Source organism: Glycine soja, chromosome 10, assembly GCF_004193775.1.
Source record: "Glycine soja cultivar W05 chromosome 10, ASM419377v2, whole genome shotgun sequence".
In the NCBI taxonomy this organism is placed as follows: domain Eukaryota; kingdom Viridiplantae; phylum Streptophyta; class Magnoliopsida; order Fabales; family Fabaceae; genus Glycine; species Glycine soja.
Genome location: NC_041011.1, coordinates 34499105 through 34523772, shown reverse-complemented (window position 1 = coordinate 34523772; position 24668 = coordinate 34499105). Strand labels below are relative to the sequence as shown.

General features: G+C 33.9%; 1 long non-coding RNA gene and 1 pseudogene across 1 annotated transcript; one reads left to right on the top strand and one right to left on the bottom strand.

Annotated features, from left to right (window-relative positions):
* Window positions 1–7412: 7412 nt before the first annotated feature.
* LOC114371671 lies at window positions 7413–19166 on the bottom strand (annotated as a pseudogene).
* A 4114-nt stretch (window positions 19167–23280) lies between these two features.
* LOC114371007 lies at window positions 23281–24135 on the top strand. Its single transcript, XR_003657983.1, has 2 exons — window positions 23281–23863; window positions 23958–24135. It is a non-coding gene; the product is annotated as an uncharacterized LOC114371007 (long non-coding RNA).
* Window positions 24136–24668: the final 533 nt, after the last annotated feature.

Sequence of the window (24668 nt, the reverse complement as noted above, 5' to 3'; positions counted from 1 at the left end):
ACATATGAGCTTAGTGGCTAGGAATGGCCCTTACCTCAATCAAAATGAGGTTTGGCCGCAAGAAGGTCAGCTTAGCCACCATGATTGACGTTCAGCTCCATGAACTTCAGTTCTAGCCGTAAGGAATTGTGCTTGGCGACACTGAGTCGTGCTTAGCCAAGGATAAGCTGTCGCTTAGCGGAATTTAGATCGAATTGGATTAGGCTCAGCTTGGCCTTGGCTAGCTTAGCGGAATGAATTAGCCTAAGATGAAGGGGTTAGGCGCTAAGCGCTTGAGACTCATGGCTTAGCGCATGAATAATTATGCGCTTAGCGAAAGGACTATTTTTTTATAAAAAGTTTTCTAAAAAGTTATTTTTTAATCCATTTTCCAAGAAATTGAAACCCTTATGTTTAACATTCAAAGATAGGCTGATATACTCCTATGTACAGATTATGCAACAAGTTCCCAATGATCTAATGCATGAAAAACAAAAATTACAGAAATTAAAACTGGGTTGCCTCCCAAGAAGCGCTTCTTTAATGTCATTAGTTTGACGTTTTTACCTCACTGGGTGATCTTATGTTTTGGTTCTTACCTTCAGAACCTCTTGACCTCCTTCCATTGCCTGTAAGTATACATTGTGTTCTGGAGCAGGCTTGTCTTCAACAAACAAATCAAAATCAATTTTCTGATCTTCAAAACCTAGCTCCAGCTTTCTCTTCCCCATATCAACTATGCAGCTTGCGGTCAACATGAATGGCCTTCCCAATATTACAAGGATGTTAGTATGTTTAGAGATATCCATTACCACAAGTTTGTCGGGAAGATAAAATGTTTCACTCTGACCAACACATCTTCAATTACTCCATATGGCCTGGTAATGGAGCGGTCAGCTAATTGTAAAGTCATTCGAGTGGGCATTATTTCCAACTCTCCCAATCTTCTGCACATGGAGAGTGGCATCAAATTGATACTGGCTCCCATGTCAATAAGAGCTTTTCCCACATTGACTTCTCCAATTGAACAAGGAATAGTTACACTCCCAGGATCTTTATGCTTGGGTGGAAGGATCTTTTGGATTACAGCATTACAGTTTCCTTCCACTATGATGTTTTCCTGATGAATATATTTATGCTTCCTTGTTAACATATCCTTCAAGAATTTAGAGTAGAGTGGCATCTGCTGCAAAGCTTCTCCGAAGGGCATGGTTATTTCCAGTTTCCTGGAAATATCTAAAAATCTCGCCTGATGACGATCTTTCTCCTTCTTGGAAGGTACCACAAGATATGGTAATTCCACACCTTCGTCCACAGCTTTTTCACTTCTACCCTTCTTTGCAACCTTATTTTTTTCTTCTTTTGCATTTTTTTCATTCTATTTCTTTTTCTATACTTTTTCTTTTTCTTGGTCCTCCATTTCTTTTTTTTGGACCATTATTTGTTTCTCTTTTTCCTGATTCCCTTCACCTCTCCCATCATTTTTCTTAACTTCAGTACTTTTCTTTTCAGCCACTTTCTCATTGTACACCACACTTTCTTCATCCTCAACTTCCACAAATCTCTTACTCCTTGTCATCACAGCTTTGCATTTCTCCTTGGGATTTTGTTCCGTATTTGCCACAAAACTGTTGGATGACTTGTCAGCTATCTGCTTGGCTAGTTGTCCCACCTGGACCTCAAGGTTTTTCAGTACTGACTCAGTGCTTTTATGATTTGACATTTTTACCTGCATAAACTGAGTCAAAGTCTCTTCCAGCTTTGTCGTCCTCTGGAAAATGTTGGGCCCTTGTTTGATTGGCCTATTCGAAGGTCCATTCTGGTCTTTGTTGAACTGGTTACCAGGGTGTGTCCTCCACTGTCCTTATTGATTATAGGGACTCTGCTGAAAGCCTGAAAATCCTCCTTGAGTATACCCTTGTCGTTGTTCATTCCCTATAAAATGAATTTCTTAAGTGTTTTCTTCGGTGGAAATACATTGGCCTGTTTCATGAGTCTCACCACAGATGGTACAACGAAGATATTGGTGGAAATACATTGACCTGTCTCAGCCCATCTATGAACATATTCAATTGGATTGGCTCAAAAAACCCATGAGTGGGAGTTCTTCTCAACAAGCCTCTAAACCTCTCCAAAGCTTCGCTCAAATATTCATCAGGGAATTGATGAAACGAAGATATTGCAGCTTTCCCTTCAACAATCTTAGACTCTGGGAAGTATTTCTTTAGGAACTTTTCAATGACTTCTTCCCAGGTTTTCAGACTCTTACCCTTGAATGAGTTGAGCCACCTCTTGACCTCTCCTGCCAATGAGAATGAGAAAAGGCTGAGCCTAATAGCTTCGTCTGGTACACCGGCAATCTTAACAGTGTTGCATATTTCAATGAACATTGCCAAGCGTGCATAGGGTCTTCATTAGGTAATCCTTGAAATAAGTTCCCATGTATTAAATGAATTAAGGAATGTGGGTAATTGATGTTGTTAGCTTGCACTTCAGGACGTGCAATGTTGGTGAAAAATTGTGGTACTGAACTACTTGAGTAATCCTCAAGGGTAATCCTCTGGTCATGCTCTTTTGCCATGGTAATGACTTCAGGTAATTGAGTGGCGGATTCCCTTGATGATGGTGAATCAGGTGATAGTCAGTCAGAGAAATGAGTCTCTTCCTCAAGAATGGATGCAACTGTTCTGTCTTGCATAAGTTTCCTTCTCCTCTCGGCCCTATTCCTTCGCAATGTAGCTTCAATTTCTAAGTCCAGAGGAACTATATTGCCTGTGGGAGATCTATGCATATACAATACTAACAGAACAACGGTTATCCAGTTCAATAAGAGAAGATAAATAGGAATTAAGAACAAATATTAACAACAACAATCAAAGAATAGCAAATAAAGAATAGACACCTAAAAATGAACTAACTTCCCAAATAAAAAGAAGTTATGGCCCGGGCAACGGCGCCAAAAACTTGATCACTTCCGGCAAGTACACCGGATCACGCAAGTAGTATAAAATGGTAAGAACCGAGTATTGAACTCTCAGGGAACTTGTGTTATTTGGTAAGCTATTTCAGCAAATAGGTGTCTGGTGTGTAAAGATAAGTGTGAATATGAACAGGTGTGTAAACTATCTGTGCAAAAAGGAAAATCACGCAAGAGAAATGATGTGTGAAAACAAGTAGAAAACACGTTGGTCTTCCTAATAGGTGCCTGATGCTAAAAAGATATTCTCTATCTAACAATGCTCATGTGTTCCTATGGTGTCTCCTAAGATACTAAACCCCGATTCATCATGATGGTTTAGCCTAATCCTGATCACGCATCGTCCGCAGATTCCTCTTATTGGACTAAGCTCAACCAAGACCGCATTAAGACACACATACACAACTAAATTATCGCACCCCAATTACTCGTGATAGTACGACAACTTAGCCCTGTACTATCAAGGACTTTAGAATCAAACCAGTTTCCACTGTTGAATGACCCTAACAAAGCATGCATCTAAGTGATCAAGGTAAAGGCATATTGGAGTGAAAAGCAGATAGCACAGAGAACACAAAAAACATCATTAAATAGATAGAAATATATTTACATCAGGTACCTGCAGGGAAGATCCAACAGAGGATTTAGCTTTCCATAACTAGGAAGCCTTCTTTACAACAAAGAGAAGAACAAGATGAAAGATTGCAAAAATACAAGTGGTGAGGATGTCTCCTTCACCTCTAGGATCTCACAATCACTCATAAACTCATCTCAAGCTCTCAGAATGGCTCCTGCTTCAAGCTCTAGTCTCTGCAGATCTTCACACAGCAAAGTCTCTCAAAACTCTCTGGAACTTGGACCTTTCTCTCTCTAGAATCTCTAGTCATGCAAAGCTCTGAATCCCAGCCCAAACTCCTTTCACAAAATCTTATTTCAGGCTTAAATAAGTGGTTTTTTCCGTGCTCGTGTGCTTAGCGAGATTATGATCCGCTTAGCGCACATTAGTGAATTTTTGCTTAGCGCTCTTTTCTCGCTCAGCGGATGGGCTGAAGCGTGATGCTTGATGAGATGAAGCGGTGTGCTTAGTGAACCTATACAACTCATCTTCTTCCAGATCCTTCCTCGTGCTGCTTAGCCACTAAGTGTTGCGCTTAGCGGACGTTCGCTAAGCCAGCAGATTGGCTTAGCGAGGAGGTGAAAAACAGAACTTTGCCAAATCGCCTAATTCACCTGAAAATGAGAGAAATTGATTATTAAATACACAAATAGAAGTATTAAGTGTCTATTACCTATACTTAACAGAAAGTATTTAAAATCCTACAAAACAACCATAAATTGGGGAAGTTTGATTCAATTTACACATGTTTTATACCCAAAAGCTAGTCGTATTCATCGAGTAACAATTGTCTCAGGCAAAATAGAGGTACACGGTGCTTTCGTGTGCTGCTACTTGAGATTATTAGTGGGATGAAGAACAAGACTTGCATCCACTCAAATCAGACATTCAATCTCATAGTGGAAGAAACGACAATTGAACCTAAGTTCTTGTGCATCTATCACCACCCCCCAACATTGATTCAATCCTATTATAGTGGTTCCATGAAACGCTGACCAAGCTTGCATCATTATACTAACTGAAACAGTCATACAGGGGAAATGAGATACTCACCATGGATGATGACGATGGTATTTGAATGACGGCCAAATACGTTTGATGATGAGGTGGGCCAGCGCGTAAGGGTGAGTGACGAAGAGGGTGACCTGAGTGAGGGAAGCGCATAAGGCGTAAGTGTACTGACTGAGGTCGCGAGGCTCACTCAGTCAATGAAACGAGTCATGTGACTATATGTCGCGCAAACCACGATGGTGTCGATGAAAGCAACATCGTGGAAATTGTCGTACCATAATTTGAAGATGAGTTTTTTACATGATTGTCTTTGTTTTCAAACTTCATAATTACAAACGTGCCACCACGTATTATACCACAACGGTTTAGGAAGACTGATGTCGTAAAAAGATCTTTTTTTTAATAGTGCATTATCGTCATATCTCTTTGTTTTTTGCATGGAGAGGTTGTCACATCTTATCCATTTATCAATTATCTAAAAAGATTGGAAGCCGATTATTCTATCTAGGAATGGTCCACCCAATCTCCCATGCATCTCTTCTTTGTGTACGACTTACTATTGTTTGGGGAGGCCTCTCAAGTACAAATAGAAACCATGCAAAAAAATGCTTGATGGATTTTTTATTTTTTTTTGGGTCACCTATAGACAATTGGTTAGTCTTAATAAGACAGGACTTTGCATATCTAATCTAAGAATGTTTGACATGTTCTTGCTAACCAAATTCAACTAGGGATTTGTATAGTTATACTCTAACGAGTGGCACACTAATGTCAATGATTTTACTTAAATTTATTTTTGCGTTATGTTTATTGGCACTTGGTATGTATACAAATACATATACATAGTACAACTGACATATATTATTTAAGTGATAACTAAAAAGACAATGTAATAAACACATAACTAGAAACGCACTACTGGAAAAATGTTATACCATGACGGTTATAAGTTACATTCAAAGACGGTTCGATTTTGAACCGTCTTTAAATGTCATGAAAAGTCAAGACTTTTCACGACGGTTAAAAAACATCATCTTTGAAAAATGCACATTTCTTAGAAGAATTTTAGCATACAACCGTCTTAAAAAGACACCTCTCTAAAACAGTTTTAAGCTAAAAATCATCTTAGAATGAATTTTTTTAAATAAAAATAGAAAAAAATAATTGAGAATTCTAAAACGGTTCTTTCAAAAATCAGTCATCTTAGATTAGAAAGTACACTTTCTAAGATGATTTTAGAAAGAACTATATTAGAATCATTTTTAAAAAAAATTAAAAATTGATGAGAATTCTAAGACAACTGTTTTAGAAAGTAGAGTTTCTTAGACAATTTTTCAGATAATCGTCTTAGAATGTCTATTTTTTTAAAATAAAAAAGTTAAAAAATTTGAGAATTCTAAGACAGTTTTTGGGAAAATCATCTTTCTAAGACAATTTTTCTAAGATCTGTCTTAAAATATATTTTTTTTAAATATAAAAAAAATTAATTTAATAAAATGTATTTTCTAATTATTGCTCTTAAATGTAATTCAAACTGATTCCGGATTATTATAAATAGATATGCTTCTGAGTGCTTCTTCACTTAAGCAATGCACCAAATATTATTCAACTATATAGATTCCTAAATGACTTCATGCCTTCACTCCACACAGAGAAAACAAGATTCTAACTAAGTTATGAAAGAGAGGTAGGAAGGGGAAAAAATAGCACTGATTTTGTATACTGCATGGATGAACCTTATACAAATTTGGCTTCCAGTGAAGGAAATATGCTTCTTTTCCCATTCCGCCTCCATATACATAAATGACTACCAATTAGGCCAACAATCAAAAATAATAATTTAGAGATTTCAGAACCATAAGCGTATAAAACTTAAGCAAGCCAACAACTTTAACTAAGGGAAGGGGGTTTGTTCAACTGCTATTACACCTTCCCTGCTAAAATATTTTAGTATCCAAGCATTGCCTTCTAGAAACTGAGAAAATGCAAATTACCTGAAGTTTGTTCCTCCTCATCTTAATTTAATCTTGTCACTAGCTACAAGTCCATAGGCCACACACAAATGTACATAAACAAGTAGCGTCCAATAATTGTTTAGTGAAGAGAAAGGGATATTGAAAAAGGTTATGCAGTGCAAACTACAAAGTATAAAATAATTCAAAGAAGCCATACCCACCAAATACTACAATGCACCAATAAACTTTGGACAGTTTAAAAAGATTCAGGAAACTCAATTAAAGATGTAATAATCACAACACAAGTAACGTGAGACTAGCAGACATGACTTTTTGGTAAATCTTACAAGACATGAAATTAATTTCCACAATTCTATAATTTGAAGAAAATCAAAGCTCAAGCTCTAACTGCATTTTAATTTTCAAACTATAGCTCAGTCTCAATTTGAATTATAATTTAATTATATTAAACTATAATTATACAATTAGGTTTAATTATAATTTAAAAAAATATAATAAATATCATATATAATTAATTCAGCTCAAGCCATTCATGAGTTTTAACTAACAACTTGACTTTTCGATAGCGAAGGTTGCTGACATGGTATTAGAGACTCTTGACCAAGTGTTCAGGACAGAGAATTTGACACATTATATCTCCATTATTCAAAATAAAAAAAGAAAATTTTTAGCACAAGGTAAGGTGGCCCAGCCTTTGCTCAAAGCCCAAAAGGCTCATATCGCATGTTAGACATTATATTCAATTATTTATATCATTCATAAGTTTTCACCTAACAGCTTAAGCTTTGGGGAGAAATGGTTCTTGACAATGCTTTTACCCAAGAACTAGAAAATTTATGCTATGAAATTGTTTTTACCTATACTTAATGTCCCCTAAATTGATATCTTCAACAGATTCAAATCCATAAGTGGAAAGTGAGTGGTATTTTACCTCTAGCATTGAAGGAAGTTGTAATAAGCCAAATCACGTGGCCAATTTACCAATGTCAAGTTCTTTCCACATGCAAGAGTGAGAATAATTAGTTTGATAACAAGGATGTTTCACTGTAAAATGAAAGCAACATTATTCATAAACATTACTCACCTAAATATGATATTATAGATACTAAGAGTGGTTCATTTGTTGATGACAAATTACCAAGAGGGAAAGTAGTGAAAAGTGGAACAATTGGAAATGGAGGAGTTTTCCGGATGAATTTATATATGGTGCTTATTTTGTGTCACCTGGGTATGGAATGTTAGACAAGTATCCTCAGATATCTTAAGAAGGGGGGGAAAATTAAGATATCACAAACTTTTTCCTAATTAAAAATTCTATTTTGATTTTAACCCAAAACCCAAGATTCCTTTCAAAATGAATTCCTAAGTAATTATGCAAATTAAACTTACTGAATAGAAGCAATAAACAATAATAAATAAAGGAGTTTAAGGGAAGAGAAAATGCAAACTCAGATTTATACTGGTTCGGCCACACCCTTGTGCCTACATCCAGTCCCCAAGCAACCCGCTTGAGAGTTCCACTATCTTGCAAAAGCCCTTTACAAGTTCTGAACCACACAAGGACAACCCTTCCTTTGTGTTCAGATTGTTTTACAACAAGAGAACCTCGGTCTCTCAATCCCTTTTTAGAAATAAGATGAAGAGAAGAAGAAATCTCCCTTGAAAGAGATAGATTGAACAATGGAGCACTCAAAATAATTCCTTATTGAATTGCAAGTGTATTGGCCAAGGAATTTTTAAGAGGATGAGATAATTTTTCTTTTTGAGAGGATAAGACCTTTTTGTTCTGAAAAACTCTAAGCAATTTCGTGTTCCAAGTCACATATAAATAGACCTTTGATGGCCATTAAAAAAATCATTTGACCAGATGTGACTCTTGGAAATTATTTTCTAAAATTCTCCTCTGGTAATCGATTACAAGATTTGTGTAATCGATTATAGACTTTGAAATTTGAATCAAAACGTTCAATAATTGATGGTAATCGATTACCATCCATGTGTAATCGATTACACATTATAAATTTTGAATTCAAATTTCTAGTGACTGTTGTAAACATTTTTAGCTACTGGTAATCGATTACAATCCTCATGTAATCGATTACATACCTTCAAGAATATTCAAAACTATTTTAAAAACATTTTAGGAAGTGTTTTGGCCACTGGTAATCGATTACATCCTCTGGTAATCGATTACTAGAGAGTAAATCTCTTGTAAAAACATTTTTCTTAAATTCATTGGCCAAACCTCTTGTTGTTTCAACTTGGAATTCCCTTCCTAAATCACTAGAGATCTTCTTGATGATGTATCTTGTGCCACTATATTCAGCTACATGGAAGTTGCACGCCAATATATTCAGCTGCTCAAACTTTTATTGCGGCCTAGGCATCTGTGGTGCCCTTATTAACTCTCAATGTTGGGCCACTCAACTGTGATGTTGACAAAGCATGTTAAGTTGGTCCAACATTTTCATCTCTTTTCTTTAGGGAATTGCTTGGGGCACCCAGCATTTTTGCTGGTACACCTAGCAGTTTTCCAAAATATTGAAAATGTCTTTATGGGTATTTTCGGTTATAAATAGCATATTAGCTTTTTCATTTTTGTATTGCCTTTTTTTCATAAAATCACACTCCCTTAGTGTAACTTGCTTCCGTTAACATTGTTTTACGAGTGTTTGTTGTCGTTGGTGGTGTACGTGCGTTGTTTACGAATATATGGTGAAATTTGGTGGTTTTTCACCGCCGGAGAAGAAGAGATGCATATTAAAAAATTCAAAACATATGGATTGACAATCCATATGAACCATACAGATTGTCAATCCGTATGTTTTGAATTTTTTAAAAAATTATATTTTTTTATACATTTAATTTATTTACAAAATTTGATATTTAACTAAATGTTGTATTTAGATGTTTATTGCAATAATTAATAGTTAAAAAAATTGATATTTAACTTAATGATGTATTTGGATGTCTATTATAGTGATTGAAAATTAAACAAATATGATATTTAATTGAATGATGTATTTAGATGTTTATTACAACAATTGATAATTAAACAAATAGTATTTTTTTACATATGTAAATTTTTATTAAGCCTATGACTTTTATTTACAATATATATATATATATATATATATATATGTAAAAAAATTAATTATCACAAAATTTATTATGTAAATTTGCATGTGCATTAAATATGCATTATAAATTTTCATGTTATATATAGCGACATTAATTATTTTATAACATAATTGGTCTATTAGCTCAGTTGGTTAGAGCGTTATGCTAATAATGTGAAAATCACATATTTTTGAGGAAAAAAATTAAAAAATATCCTATAATCCGTATGAGGCTTACAAAAAGGCAAAACCGGAATTTGGCATGTTATGTGGCAATATGTGCCAGAAAGTGAATTATCGTTGCATGCCCAGAGAAGAGTGCATCTTGCTTTTCTACTCTATATGGCTATGATATTTGGACATTCAATTTTTTCTAATATCAATTTCATACTTATTATTTTTCTTTACTTTTTTATTACATGATAATATTACTTATAATATTTATATTTTTTAATATATATATATATATATGTGTGTGTGTGTGTGTGTGTGTGTGTGTGTGTGTGTGTGTATAAGTGATATAATACGATACAAAGAATGAGAAAAAAATAAATAAATAAGAGGTTTTATTTTATTTACATTCTAACTCTAATCTATTTACAACTTAGCTTTAATCTACATCCTACTTTCTTAAAGTAATTCCAAAAAATTGGTATTTATAGTTCCGGGATATGTTACCAATTAATAAAGTTACATTGTAAGTGCATGTAAATAATTTTATATTTGCGTAGTAGGTGTTTAATTCGCCAATTTATTAATTAGCAGTATAATCCTTAGGCTTATAATACAACAGTAAGAGACAAAGGCCTTAATTCCCTTTTCCATGACATCGTGGTCTTTTTTTTGCAGCAGAACGAATCTGAAGCAAGTTTGATCAATAGTGTTGTTATTGAAATATTGAAATATGTTATATTTTCATTTACAATTTGCAGTTTGATAAATATAGGACTGGTAAGCATGTTTACTCAAACAGGCAATCATAAAGAAGAAAAAAACAACTTCTAAAAGAGTCAATGAACAAAATCAGCATCAGCCTTGGTGGCAATCAAGTCATCGTCATGTTGTATCAGGGAATTTATTTCCACTGGTTATTTAGTTTACTCTATTAGAAGTTAGAAAAAAGGATTAATTAGTTCATATATCTAATGAGTATTACTAACCATTAACCAGCACGCAAAGGATCTTTCTATTGTATTAATACAAATATTATGACAAAAGAAAAAACTAAGATTATAAAAGGCCTAGAGCAAACCTGAGGAACAACATCAAATGCATCATCAGCACATAGTCTCTCTTGAAGAAGAACTCTTCTTATACGCAGGAATTCTACATAAGATTCCTCCTACACATTTGTATAGATTACATTACAATAAAATCAACACTTCTAAAGAATCTTGAATGAAATATGAAAAGCATTACAATATCATCTACAAGCCATAGAGCTACCTGCACTATACAATCTACACCCTTATGTTCAGTCCACGTGCTGCAACATTGGTACATAGAAGAATTCCATTTGAAAGGGATGTAAATGAAGCTAGTGCTTTCTCCCTGGCAAACTATATGGCAAAATAAATAAATAATCTAGTATGTAAACGGTAAGACACTGACAAAATAACTAGAAATAAGAAAAACAATGCCTATTTATAGAATATTATGCTTCGATATTGAAAAATGCTGACATCCAAATGGACCAAAACTATACCTGCTTCATCTTTCCATGCAGGGGAATCAAGGAGAAGCCTTTCAAAACAGAAAGACAAGGAATTAGGACAACTCCCCTATAATCAACGCTAGCACAAGTCATGAAATATCTGCATTAAAGTCAAAATGATGCTTTGGGTATGATAAAATACTCTTCTACAGCACAAATCACATCATTAATTATCAACGTGTATCTCACATTATAATTTTTTTTAAGAGATTCTTAAATATTAATAAGGATATGTACTAGCTATGATGCCTTCTTATATGCCTCGCATTCCAAATACTGCAAACTCAAAAGGATAAGGAGATCAATATTAGCAAAGGATAAACATAAACTATATTATGCATCTATTAGTAGTACATGAAACTTACTAAATGGATTCTAGTAAGAATGTAATGTAAAATTTACATATACTGATCTAAACATGCAAATCAATTTAAATGGCATATTCAGATCAAACAACGGAAATTAAAATATTACGAGCGTACCTCCAGCCATTGCAAATTGAATGCGAAGCGGCGCACACACGAACCTGAAAGACAATTTTGTTCTTCCAGACCCTTACTCACTCTGAATAGATGGTGTATTTTTTTCTGAATAGAGAAGTGGGTTTGGTGATACAAAACTGAGAGCACCCCATCCTATTTATAGAGTCTGTCCATCGCAGAGCTCAACTTGTTATCAAAACGTGAGATAGGAATTTATCAGTACGTGAGATAAAGGATGGGTACGTGATTTGTTACTGAAGGTGGTTGCAAATATATTTGCAAAGATATGGGTTGAATGTGGATGGAAAATGGACCAGATTCAGAAATAACTAAATTTTCCAAAATAATAAAATATAAAAAAAACGTGCAACGTGAACGTAACGTGCGCTTCCAACATTCTCCCACTTGGTCCATTTAACCTAACATCAACCATAACAAGAAACATAATATATGAGTCATGGCGATAGGTCCTCTGATGATGAGTAGTATCTTCCATGTACCACAATATATCAAGTCTCTTAACACTAGCTCTCAACTTAATGAATAAACCATATGTTTATTCTATATCTAAACCGAATGATTTTTCTCAAAATAAATAAATATGTGCACAAAACCATATGAGAAAATATCCTGAATAAGAGTTTCATTGAAAATAATAAATGTACGTACAATGAAATCACATCATGGAACCAAGTCCCATTCGTACTACATGATCCTTAAAATTCTTTGGTGGCATGCCTTTAGTTAAAGGATCAACAATCATCAACTCAGTGTTGACATGTTCAATGACCACTTTCTTTTCTTTAACACGTTCTCTTATGGCTAAGTACTTGATGTCGATGTGCTTACTTTGACTTCCACTTTTGTTGTTTTTATCCATAAACACCACAGCAAAGTTGTCACAATACAACTTTAATGGCCTAGAAATAGAGTCATCAACTCTAAGGCTAGATATGAAACTCTTCAACCATACACCATGCGAGGTAGCCTCAAAACAAGAAACAAACTCAGCCTCCATAGTGGAAGTAGCAGTTAAGGTTTGCTTGGCACTTCTCCAAGATACTGCTCCACCGGCTAACATAAAAATATAACCAGATGTTGATCTTCGTGAATCAATGCAACCAGTAAAGTCTGAGTCGGAGTAGCCAATCACTTCCAGACAATCAGTTTGTCTGTACATGAGCATGTAATCCCTTGTTCCTTGAAGATATCTCATCTCTTTCTTTGCAGCTTTCCAGTGGTCAATACCTGGATTACTTTGATATCTTCCCAAGACTCCAACAGCGAATGCAATATCAGGTCTAGTGCAAACCTAAGCATACATAAGGCTTCCAACTGCTAAAGCATATGGAATATTTTTCATGTGTTCCCGCTCAAAATCATTTTTGGGGCATTGACTCAAAGCAAGTTTGTCACCCTTCACAATGGGAGCTACACTTGGTGAACAATCTTTCATATTAAATCTCTCTAAAACTTTGTTGATATAGGTTTCTTGAGACAAGCCTAAAATGCCTCGAGATCTTTCTCAATGGATCTTTATGCCTATGACATAAGATGCCTCTCCCATATCCTTCATATCAAAGTTCTTTGAGAGAAATTGTTTCACCTCATATAGCATACCCTTATCATTAGTCGCAAGCAGAATATCATCTACGTATAATACATGGAAACAAATCTTACTCCCACTGACCTTCTGGTATATACAGTGATCCATGACATTTTCTTCAAAGCTAAATGAAGAAATGACCTCATGAAACTTTAAATACCATTGGCGGGAGGCTTGTTTCAATCCATAGATGGACTTATTAAGCTTGCAGACTAAGTGCTCACCAACACTAGATAAGAATCCCTCAGGTTGTTTCATGTAAACCTCTTCTTCAAGATCGCCATTCAGGAATGCCGCTTTCACATCCATTTGATGCAATTCAAGATCAAAATGAGCTACTAATGCCAAAATTACTCGAAGAGAGTCTTTCTTAGATATAGGGGAAAAGGTCTCTCTGTAATCGATTCCTTCTCTTTGAGTGAATCCTTTAGCAACAAGTTTTGCCTTATGTCTCTCAATGTTGCCTTCTGAGTCTTTCTTTGTTTTGAAGACCCATCTACATCTTATGGCTTTTACACCAACAGGCAACTCAACGAGATCCCAAACTTGGTTAGATGCCATAGAATCCATCTCATCCCTCATAGCATTATACCACAAATTTGATTCCTTAGAACTCATGGCTTGTGAAAACGTCTCAGGATCATTTTCGACTCCAATGTTGTAGTCTGATTCTTATAGGTACACTACATAATCACTAGGAATTGCTGTCTTTTTTACTCTAGTAGATCTTCTAATGTTGTTTGGTCATCTTGCTGAGGAACTTGTTCAACTGATTCTTCACCAGTTTGTTCATATCATCATGTTGTTCCTCACAAACAACTTGATCTACATGATCACTTTCAACAGCTTGTGGAACTTCAATCACTAGTTGTCTAACACCCATTTTAACTTGAGGGGTGGGAATGACTACCAACCTATTACTTGTCCTAGAAGGTTCAGCTTCATAGTGATCCCTTAAAGAAGAAATGTTTTGAAATTGATCACTCCCATTGATTAAGTCATTTTCAAGAAACTTTGCATTCCTTGATTCCACAATCCTAGTGTTGTGGGATGGACAATAGAACCTATACCCTTTAGACCTTTCAGCATATCCAATGAAATACCCAGTAATAGTCTTAGCGTCTAGTTTCTTCTCTTGTGGATTATAAATTCTTACTTCAGACGGGCATCCCCAAACGCGTATATGTCGCAAATTGGTTTCCAACCCTTGAATAACTCAAAAGGTATCTTTGAGACAGCCTTGGATGGAACTCGGTTTAATATATACACGGTCGTCTTAAGAGCATCAATCCATAAAAATTGAGGAAGCTTTACATTACTCCTCATGCTTCTCACCATGTCTAATAAGGTTCGATTTCTTCGTTCTGCTACACCATTCTGATCCGAAGAACCAGGCATAGTGTATTGGGCAACAATCCCATGTTCTTGAAGAAATTTTGCAAATGAACCTGGTGCTTGTCCATCCTCTGTGTATCTACCATAGTACTCCCCACCTCTATCTGATCTCACGATCTTAATTTGTTTTCCACATTGTTTCTCAATTTCAGCCTTACAAACTTTAAAGGCATCTAAAGCTTCATTCTTAGAATGAAGTAAGTAGAGATACATATATCGTGAATAATCATCTATAAAGGTTATGAAGTATTTCGGACTATTTGCATCCATGTCTGGACAACATATGTCTATATGTATGATTTCTAATAAATTAGAACTCCTCTTTGCACCCTTTTTAGACTTGTTAGTTTGCTTACCCTTAATGCAATCTACACAAGTCTCAAAATCAGTTAAATCCAAAGTACTAAGTACTCCTTCATTTACTAATCGCTTGATTCTCTCAATAGAGATATGTCCTAATATCCAGTGCCACAACATAGAGGATTCTTCATTCATAATACATCGTTTTAACCCAACAGAAACGTACATAGAAGTAGCATCATTTTTCAATTCAATCGAATAAAGACCATCAACCAATTGACCACAACCAATAATTTCAGATTTATTTAGTAAATTAAAACCAAAGTTTGTAAAATTAAAATAAAATCCCAAAGGTGCAAGTTTAGAAATAGAAATTAAGTTTTTACAGAAACTAGGAACATAAAAAACTTTCTCCAAATGTAATTTAAAGCCACTACTTAAAACTAAGACGCACGTTCCAATGGCCTCTACATGCGAGCTCATCCTACTCCCTAAGTAGATGCACTGCTCACTTCCCACTGGCTTCCTTAGGCTTTCCATACCCTGCAAGGTATTAGAAACATGGATTGTAGAACCAGAGTCAATCCACCATGTATTATGATTCACATTAATCATATTAGATTCATAACAAACGAAAGTAAATGGTGTACCTTTATTCTCAAACCAACCTTTAAATTTGGGGCATCCCTTCTTCATGTGTCCTTTCTTTTTACAGAAGAAAAACACTTTGACTCCTTTTTAATTGTTGGTTGAGTCGGAATCCTTCCTTTATTGGTGCCTACAGACTTCTTCCTATCCTTTCCAGAAGTAGAAGTAGTCAAATTTACCTTCTCACCCTCTTCCATTATCAATCTCTCCTCTTCTTGAACACACATGGTCATCAATTCATTAATAGACCATTTATCCTTATGTGTGTTGTAGGAGATTTTGAAGGGTGTATACTGTTGAGGTAGGGTGCGCAAAATGAAATGTACCAGGAAGGATTCAGACATGGTAACTTCTAGGGTTTTCAACTGAGTCACTATGTCCCTTAAGCGCATGATATGTTCACGCACACCCCTCGTTCCAGTAAGCTTAATGGAAGAGAATTGCATAATGAGTGTGCTAGCAAGCAACTTCTCAGAGGTCATAAACTGTTCATCAATGGCTTTCAACAAATCTCTGACCTTATCATGTTGGTCAACTGAACCCCGAATACTAGCGGATATGTTGGTTTTTATGAACATAACAGAGAGACGATTAGATCTCTCCCACTTTTCATAAAGAGCAACAGCATCAGGTTCACTAGTTTCAGTAATAGCCGGTGGCTCATCCTTCCTTATAGCATAGTCAATATCCATCCAGCCCAAATGAAGGAGAACTCTTTCCTTCCAAACCTTATAATTATCACCTTTTAAAATGGGAAGGTCACAAGAAATATTCATAGATTGTGAAACTGCAAACAAACACACATGCTCATTAAGAAAATTTGAGACTAAACAAATGCCATGTTTTGTCAATGCAAATCATGTCTCAATATATGAATCTAGTGACACAAAACTTGCCTTTGGGCTAAAGTCCTACTCAATTAGATTCATCATGCAACTTTATGATAAAACTATTAAATCATGTTCTTTTCCTTAATTCATGTGGGTAAATTAAGAAATATAATTTAATATTTTATCCTAATTAATCATACAAATATAACAAAATTCCAGTGGGTAGATTTCATCACATTACATATGATTAATCACAATTAATATTTCTAATGTGATTATAAATTTAGCATATAATTTTACTCAATTAAAGATGTTGTGGATATTCTCTAATTTAATAAAATTATATTAATCACTTAACATTCAAAAATAATCCTTGCATAAACATACTTAATAATGCAAATGTGCTCAATATTGAATCATAAAAATTACATGTATACCAATTCAAAATAACATTGCATGTATATTCATTCAACATGTAATAAACTCTAAAGGATCAAATCCAATGCATACCAGTATTTAACATAATATTGCATGTTCAGCATAACTTAGAGACACACAATTTTAAATAGTTTGTGCATAAATGATTTATCCTTCAGAAGTTACAAATATACGTGAACTGCACCTAGTAAACAATTAAATTGCAATAGCTTAGCGGCAAAAGGAGTCCTTTCATGCTATAGGGCAAGGGTTCAAGACCAGCCTAAGGTGTTTTCATTTCATTTATACGTTCATTTTAATTAATTAAAAATGAAAACAAGGAAGAAAAAGCTTCCACTAAGATTTGAATCCACAATAGAGAGGTAATATAAACCACATCTACCACTAGATCAAGTCATGCTTTGTTTAATATTGTTAGTTTAAAATGTACATTAACAATTCCAAGACAGTAAACAAAACACACACATCTTCGTCTTCAACCTCCAGCGGGGGGTCATAAAAAAAATGATTATTACCTCGATTTCGAAAAACCCACACCATTATATACATTTTAGACACCCAAAAACTACGTTTTAAATCATAGAAAAATTAGAAAACTTATATCATTCCTAATTTTGATGTTATTTTGAATTAATGAGCCTTAAAACATAACACCCATATACTCAGAAAATAAACTCCGCATAGGAACGACCCAATAAGCAAGACAGAGGTACAACCTGGCTCTGATACCAAATGTAAAATTTACATATACTGATCTAAATATGCAAATCAATTTAAATGGCATATTCAGATCAAACAGCGGAAATTAAAATATTACGAGCGTAACTCCAGCCATTGCAAATTGAACGCGAAGCGGCGCACACACGAACCTGAAAGACAGTTTTGTTCTTCCAGACCCTTACTCACTCTGAATAGATGGTGTATTTTTTTCTGAATAGAGAAGTGGGTTTGGTGATACAAAACTGAGAGCACCTCATCCTATTTATAGAGTCTGTCCATCACAGGGCTCAACTTGTTATCAGAACGTGAGATAGGAAATTATCAGTACGTGAGATAAAGGATGGGTACGTGATTTGTTACTGAAGGTGGTTGCAAATATATTTGCAAAGATATGGGTTGAATGTGGATGGAAAATGGACCGGATTCAGAAATAACTAAATTTTCCAAAATAATAAAATATAAAAAGAGCGTGCAACGTGAACGTAACGTGCGCTTCCGACATGTAAGACTTACAATGTGAAGTCTTGAAGGTGTTTTGGAAGATTCTAGATGTTTTGATAATGCAGAACCATTTTCTGATTTTTTTCTGCTCAAACTTCAACCCTCACAGGATTCCTCAATCCTGCCTTAGCAAGCTCTTCAATAGCCTCAATTTGAGTAGTAGAGAACAGACTAGTTCTCTGAAGCTTAGGCAAGAGAGTAATAATAGAATTTATATGCTTCTAGAATCCCATACCTAAGAGTCTATCAGCCTCATCCAAAATAAAAATATGAAAGAATAATCAAAATAATGTCAACTGCCTAAAATAGTAAATAAAAAAAAGTCAAATCAAATACTCTATATGGAATATTTTTCCAACTTCAACTAGATCACATAACTTTACAGCATCAAGTCATTAATCTGTGTCCCTCTACTAATGCATGCTTAGAATAGAAGACCAAGGATCTTGAAGCAAGATGCAACAACATCAACCAAATCCAGTACCCTATTGAACATTTTCCTTAAAAATAATTTCTCTCTCTCGAAATCAATGACACAAGTATTCAGGGATGCGCATATTCTATAAATTCGAATAGCACAATGCTTGCATTGTTCAAAGAAATAATAAGAGTACGCAAGAACCTGGTGAGGCTTGGGATGAGAAGAGGAGCGGCATAGAATCTCGACAAGAGGAATGACAAAAGCTAGGGTTTTGCCAAAACCGGTGGCAGCGTCGACGGTGACATCCTTAAAGCTGTAGAGCAGAGGAATGGTGGCAACTTTGACGGGGGTGCAGAACTTGAAGCCAGAGTGTGATAGGGCTTAGAGAAAAACACGTGCTCATTAACGCTTTTTTGGGGAACTCTGAATCCATGGATGCGTGCTGGATGCAGGTGCGGGAGAGGAAGAGGAGGCCAAGGAGAAGGAGGGTGCAGAGGAAGAAGAAGCGAAGGAGAAAGAGACAGGGGATGGAAATCGAAGAAGATGTGGTGGGATGTAGGGTTTATGGAGAAGAGGCAGGCACGGGTGAGCTACGAATTTAAAAGGTGACGTGGTGGAAATTTTGTAATTAGAGGGAGCAAAAATCACGATGACTTTACGTAAAATCGTCATGGTTTTCATTTCATCTAATTACAAAATTGTCACTGCGTCACATTCTAAGACAATTTCTCATAACCGTCTTAGAATGTGTATCGTAAAAAATATTTTTTTAGTAGTGACGAGATGCGATTAATATCTTTAAAACAAATATGGCTCATGAAATATGAAATTTAAAAACAATTAAATATATATATATATATATATATATATATATATATATATATATATATAATTAAGGCCATGGTTATTAAAATCATGATTTAACTTTTAAAAACGTACAAGTTTATGATTCCACATGCCTTCACGAGTTAAAAATTGTGAGTAGAATCGCAAATCGAGTAGAATCGATAGTAAACTCAGTAGAATCGGACCAAACTCGGAGTTTAGTCATGAACTTCGGTTTTATGTTATTTATAGGATCATACAAAGAGGAGAAACCACTTGGATTAAAAGAAGATGACTTAGTTTATGTGATGTAAAACATGAAGCTGAAAAGTAAACAAATAAGAAAAATTGTTACTTGATCTTCCATTTGAAAATATGGAATGATGATGAGTGGATAACATAAGAGGGAGATCATATTTTTTATGAAGACAATGTCCAAGTTGAGCAACATCTAGGTGAAAGTGATAGTAGAAGCAATATTAACTTGGTTAGAGAAAGTTTAAGTGATCCAACTTTGAATGCATTTGATATTGACAACTTGGTTTTGAATGACAATGTTAAATATCACTTCTCAACCAAAGAAGAGCTTCAAGATGATGGAAATGAAGATGATGGTGGTGGTGGTGGTGATATTGGAGATGATTTAATTAGAGGATTGATGAACAATTGATCTATTTTTATGTTTTTTAAATATTTTTATTTTAAGAATTTATATTTTATATTATATGAATTTATGTTTAATTGGGTGTGAACTATATTAGTTTATTGAGTTATTGCTAAAGTTTATTATTTTAATTTATTTTAGGGTTGAAATATTTAGTTACAATTTTATATATAGGAATATTAATATATTCTACGAGTCGAGTTTACGGACCTCTAGAAATTTACATAATCGAGTTTGGCAAAGGCAAATCAATATGTGATATAATGTCTTTAAATAGAAATTGTTCCACGTTAAAAGTTAATAAGTAAGCAAGAACCCTTTCAAACATTCAAAAAAAAACAATACTAACTTGATAAAAAAAAAAAAAAAACCCCTAATTGTGTCGCCAGGTTCAAAGCCTACTCTATCAAACCCGGATATGAGACCCAAATAAACGTTACTTGTGCTGTTGCGCCTAATTTGCTCAATAAATTTTAAGAATAATTATTAGGACGGTTATAATGATTATAAGTAGCGGGTGTATTTTAAACCGATATTACAATTGAATTCTACATTTAATACTTGGGCCTATTTTACTTATATATAGAGGATGGAAAGTATAAAACCAGACACAACAAACAAGATCCCAGGTGGCAGAAGGTATCATACACAAGAATTAGAATGGCTCGTTCACTTGTCTCAATCATTTTGCCGAAAGTTATTCTTGCAGCCATGATTATCGTTCTATTTTCACATGGTATGTACACAAATAAATTTCAAAACAGCTATAGAGATTTATTTCTGCAATGTTTTTTCTTATAATTTTTTAATTTTCCTTATTATATATTATTCATAATTTCGATTTTCTACTATCCATAAAATTAATGCAGCTGTGAGCAGCCAACCGACCTGTCCTTTTACTCCTGGATCATGCAAAAACACTGAAGGCTGTGATGCCCATTGTAAATTCTTAAACTATGAGAAAGGGATATGCATCATACTCTCACCTACATATTCCAAGTGCTGTTGCTCCTAAGATATACTTATGAACAATTTCTTTTTCTGAGAGTTTTCTGCATGTGGTTCCAAGCAAGTAATGTGTTACTTTGGAATAATTATTAGCTTCAATGTTGAAAATAAACAAGAGTTGTTATCGAGAAATTGAGATTCATCCATTTTATTTCAGGAAATATATCAAACTAGCTTCTCAATTATAAGTATATTTTTTAAATCAATAAACGACAATTTATAATAATTTTTAAGGGAACTAAACGTTGATTTATTTTTATTAATATAGTTCTTATTATTTGATTTTAAAAAGTAAGACGATATGGTTTAGCAACGTGGGAAAAAAAACGGTTGTTACTTGATAATTTTGAGGACTTGGATAATTATTTTATAGTTTCAGAGATTAATATAATCGCGATATTAATGTTTATAATTTCAGGAATTTAGTTTTTACTTGTTGTTATACCCTCTTTTACTTACAATTGTACCACTCCACTTGTAGAAAAATGAGCAAAGTTTAATCTTAAATTTAAAGGTAATTAAGCAACATTAAAAATAATTAATCCATGTTCAACAATTGATAATAATAATTATTGAATTAATTTTAATTTTGAGATATGTCCTTTTTTTATAACAAATTTACAGTAAATAATAAAGTATCATATTATATATAAATAAATAATTATATTAATAACTTGATATTAAATATATTATATACAAATAGTGCACACCATAACTAACCGACGATTCGATTGAAACCAAGTAAGGAGAAAATATTGATTTATTATCATTATTATTATTACCAAAAGCTGGTATATATGGTGAACATATATTTCCAAGAAAAATAAGAATTAGAAGAAGAAAAATCAGTGAATCTCGGTTTCTCACACATAATATTAATAGAGATGGCAATTGTTTGTTAAATATAATAACATAAATAACATGTTTGATTTAAGTACTTATTGTTAAGATTAATAATATGAATTCTCTTTCTCAAAAAAAAAAATGAATTCTCAACATTTTTTATTGTAGTAATCATTAAAAAATGGAATATATCAAATTATGATCATAGTTTCTTTTTTTTTACAGCAAAGGTCATTTAGTTTCTTAAAGTAATTTAATAAACAACTAATTGTAATTAACTACATTTTAATATAATTTGATTATTTTTCATTTTATTCCCAAAATGAAAATCATAATCTTTTAAGTGTTGTATCTCTTGACAATAAATAAAAATATGTAGTCAATCAATCATCAATCAATATCTATATTCAATATCTATATACTAAAATTGAAGTATGTGGAATATACTAAAATGCCAATGGTTGAGGCTGTGACACGTGTCCCCCTCCAGTTAACAGAATTGGAATTTCGGAAATTTTGTAGGATTGACACGTGTAGTTTTATTTTTTTTTTCCTATACGTTGCCCTTTCTCCTTCTTCAGTCCATCATTTTTTTGTTGCCTTCGCCACATGTCGCTTCCTAATTGGCGGATTTAACGGCTGATTTAATTGCGCTTAATACTCTTTCTTCTCTCTCCGTTTTCTCCATACGTTGCCCTTCCTCCTTCTTCACTCCATCATTTTTTTGTTGCCTTCGCCATTACTCTTTCTTCTCTTTCCTGAGTTTTCTCCATTATTACGTTTTCTCTCTATGTGTTTTCTCCCTCAATTTTCTCTTTCTCCATCTTTCTCTTCTGAATCTTCTTCTCTTTTCCTTTTATTCTTTTTGTTTCTTCCTTCATGCAGGCGATTCCGGCTCCATGTCTGCAAGTTGCTGAGGACGAGTTTTTACCGCAACACATTGACCTCAGGTATTTCCTTCTTTTTTTCTTTTTTTTCTTTCACGACAGCTTGATATCTAATTTTTTTTAAGCTTCCTTTTCTCTGCGAGTATTTTCCGCTATGGCCAAAGAATTTGTGAATGGCTTTGTTCATCAAAACGGCATCGCTGTCATAAACCACAATCCCCCCAAAGGTATTTTCTTCTTTCTTTTTCTTTATCTTTTTCTTTCACTGCAGCTTGGTATCTAATGTTTTTTTTTTGTTTTTTTTTTGTGGTGTTGTTGATTTGTTGTTTAAATAAGAAAATCTTCCCATATTGCATAATGGGAGGAGAATATCTGTTATTTTGTTGTCTATGCATGAATATGATGGGAAGGGAAACATCACTTCTCTCCTGAGTTTTCTCCCTTATTGTGTTTTCTCCCTCTGTGTTGTATCCCTCAATTTTCTCTTTCTCCATCTTTCTCTTCTGAATCTTCTTCTCTTTTCCTTTTATTCTTTTTGTTTCTTCCTTCATGCAGGCGATTCCAGCTCCATGCCTGCAAGTTGCTGAGGACGAGTTTTTACCGCAACACATTGACCTTAGGTATTTCCTTCTTTTTCCTTTTTTTTTTCTTTCACGACAGCTTGGTATCTATTGTTTTTAACCTTCATTTTCTCTGCGAGTATTTTCCGCTATGGCCGAAGAATTTGTGAATGTCTTTGTTCATCAAAACAACATCGCTGTTCAGATTCAAAATAGGAAGTAAATTAAGTGACTGATGAAATTTCCAAAATAGGTACTTGCATACAAAGAAAATTGGTACTTCCATGAGGGTCACAGATGATTAAAGTTCAATTTCATTATTTAATCTCTTATTCTCTTTCAGGTATTATACTATACAATAGTGTTTTTTTTTAAATAGGTTTTCTTTTGCATTATTAGACTGATTATTTGTAATAACCATGATCAATAATCAACAGGGAGATTCACCAGCATAGATACAGATTTAAATGTCTTGAAGAAGAGGATAGAGACGCTGCATTTGTAATAACCTTGAGTTCTTTTGATAAAATTTATGTTCATAAACCTTGGACGGGTTGCTAGTGTTCTTTTTCCTATTACTTTATTCTTTGAAATTAATGTTACTATTATTCAATATTTGATGCATGCCCTTATACTGCAAAATTTGTGTGTAACTGCAACACATCAGCCTATTAAAGAGATATTAGAAAAGAAAAAAAAAGGTAAGCGGAACAATCTGTGTATATGCATGAGTACCTTTGATTAGTTTACAAATATGAACCTTAATACAAAATATTTTTCTTCAGCATAACAATCACTTAAATTTATATTTAATAAAAAAATATTAATCACTCTTAATTTGAAAAAACAAGAAAATCAATAAATGAGAAGATAAATGACATGATAATTTTATGAGTTTAAAAAAAAAAGTTCCAAAATCCTCATAATTCTTTGGTCTCTTTTAATATCTCTTTTGGGATATCAAAAAAAAAATCAATGAGAACATAAATGGCCTGACAATTGTATTTTTTTCCAAATTTGCGTGTGTACGTGGGAAATATTTTGTTGAACAGCAGGAGAACATATTAAGGAAAAAGAAAGAGAGCAAATGTTAACCTTTGTAGTAGAAATGGAAAGAATTCAACTCCTTTTATTCATTAAAAAATAGT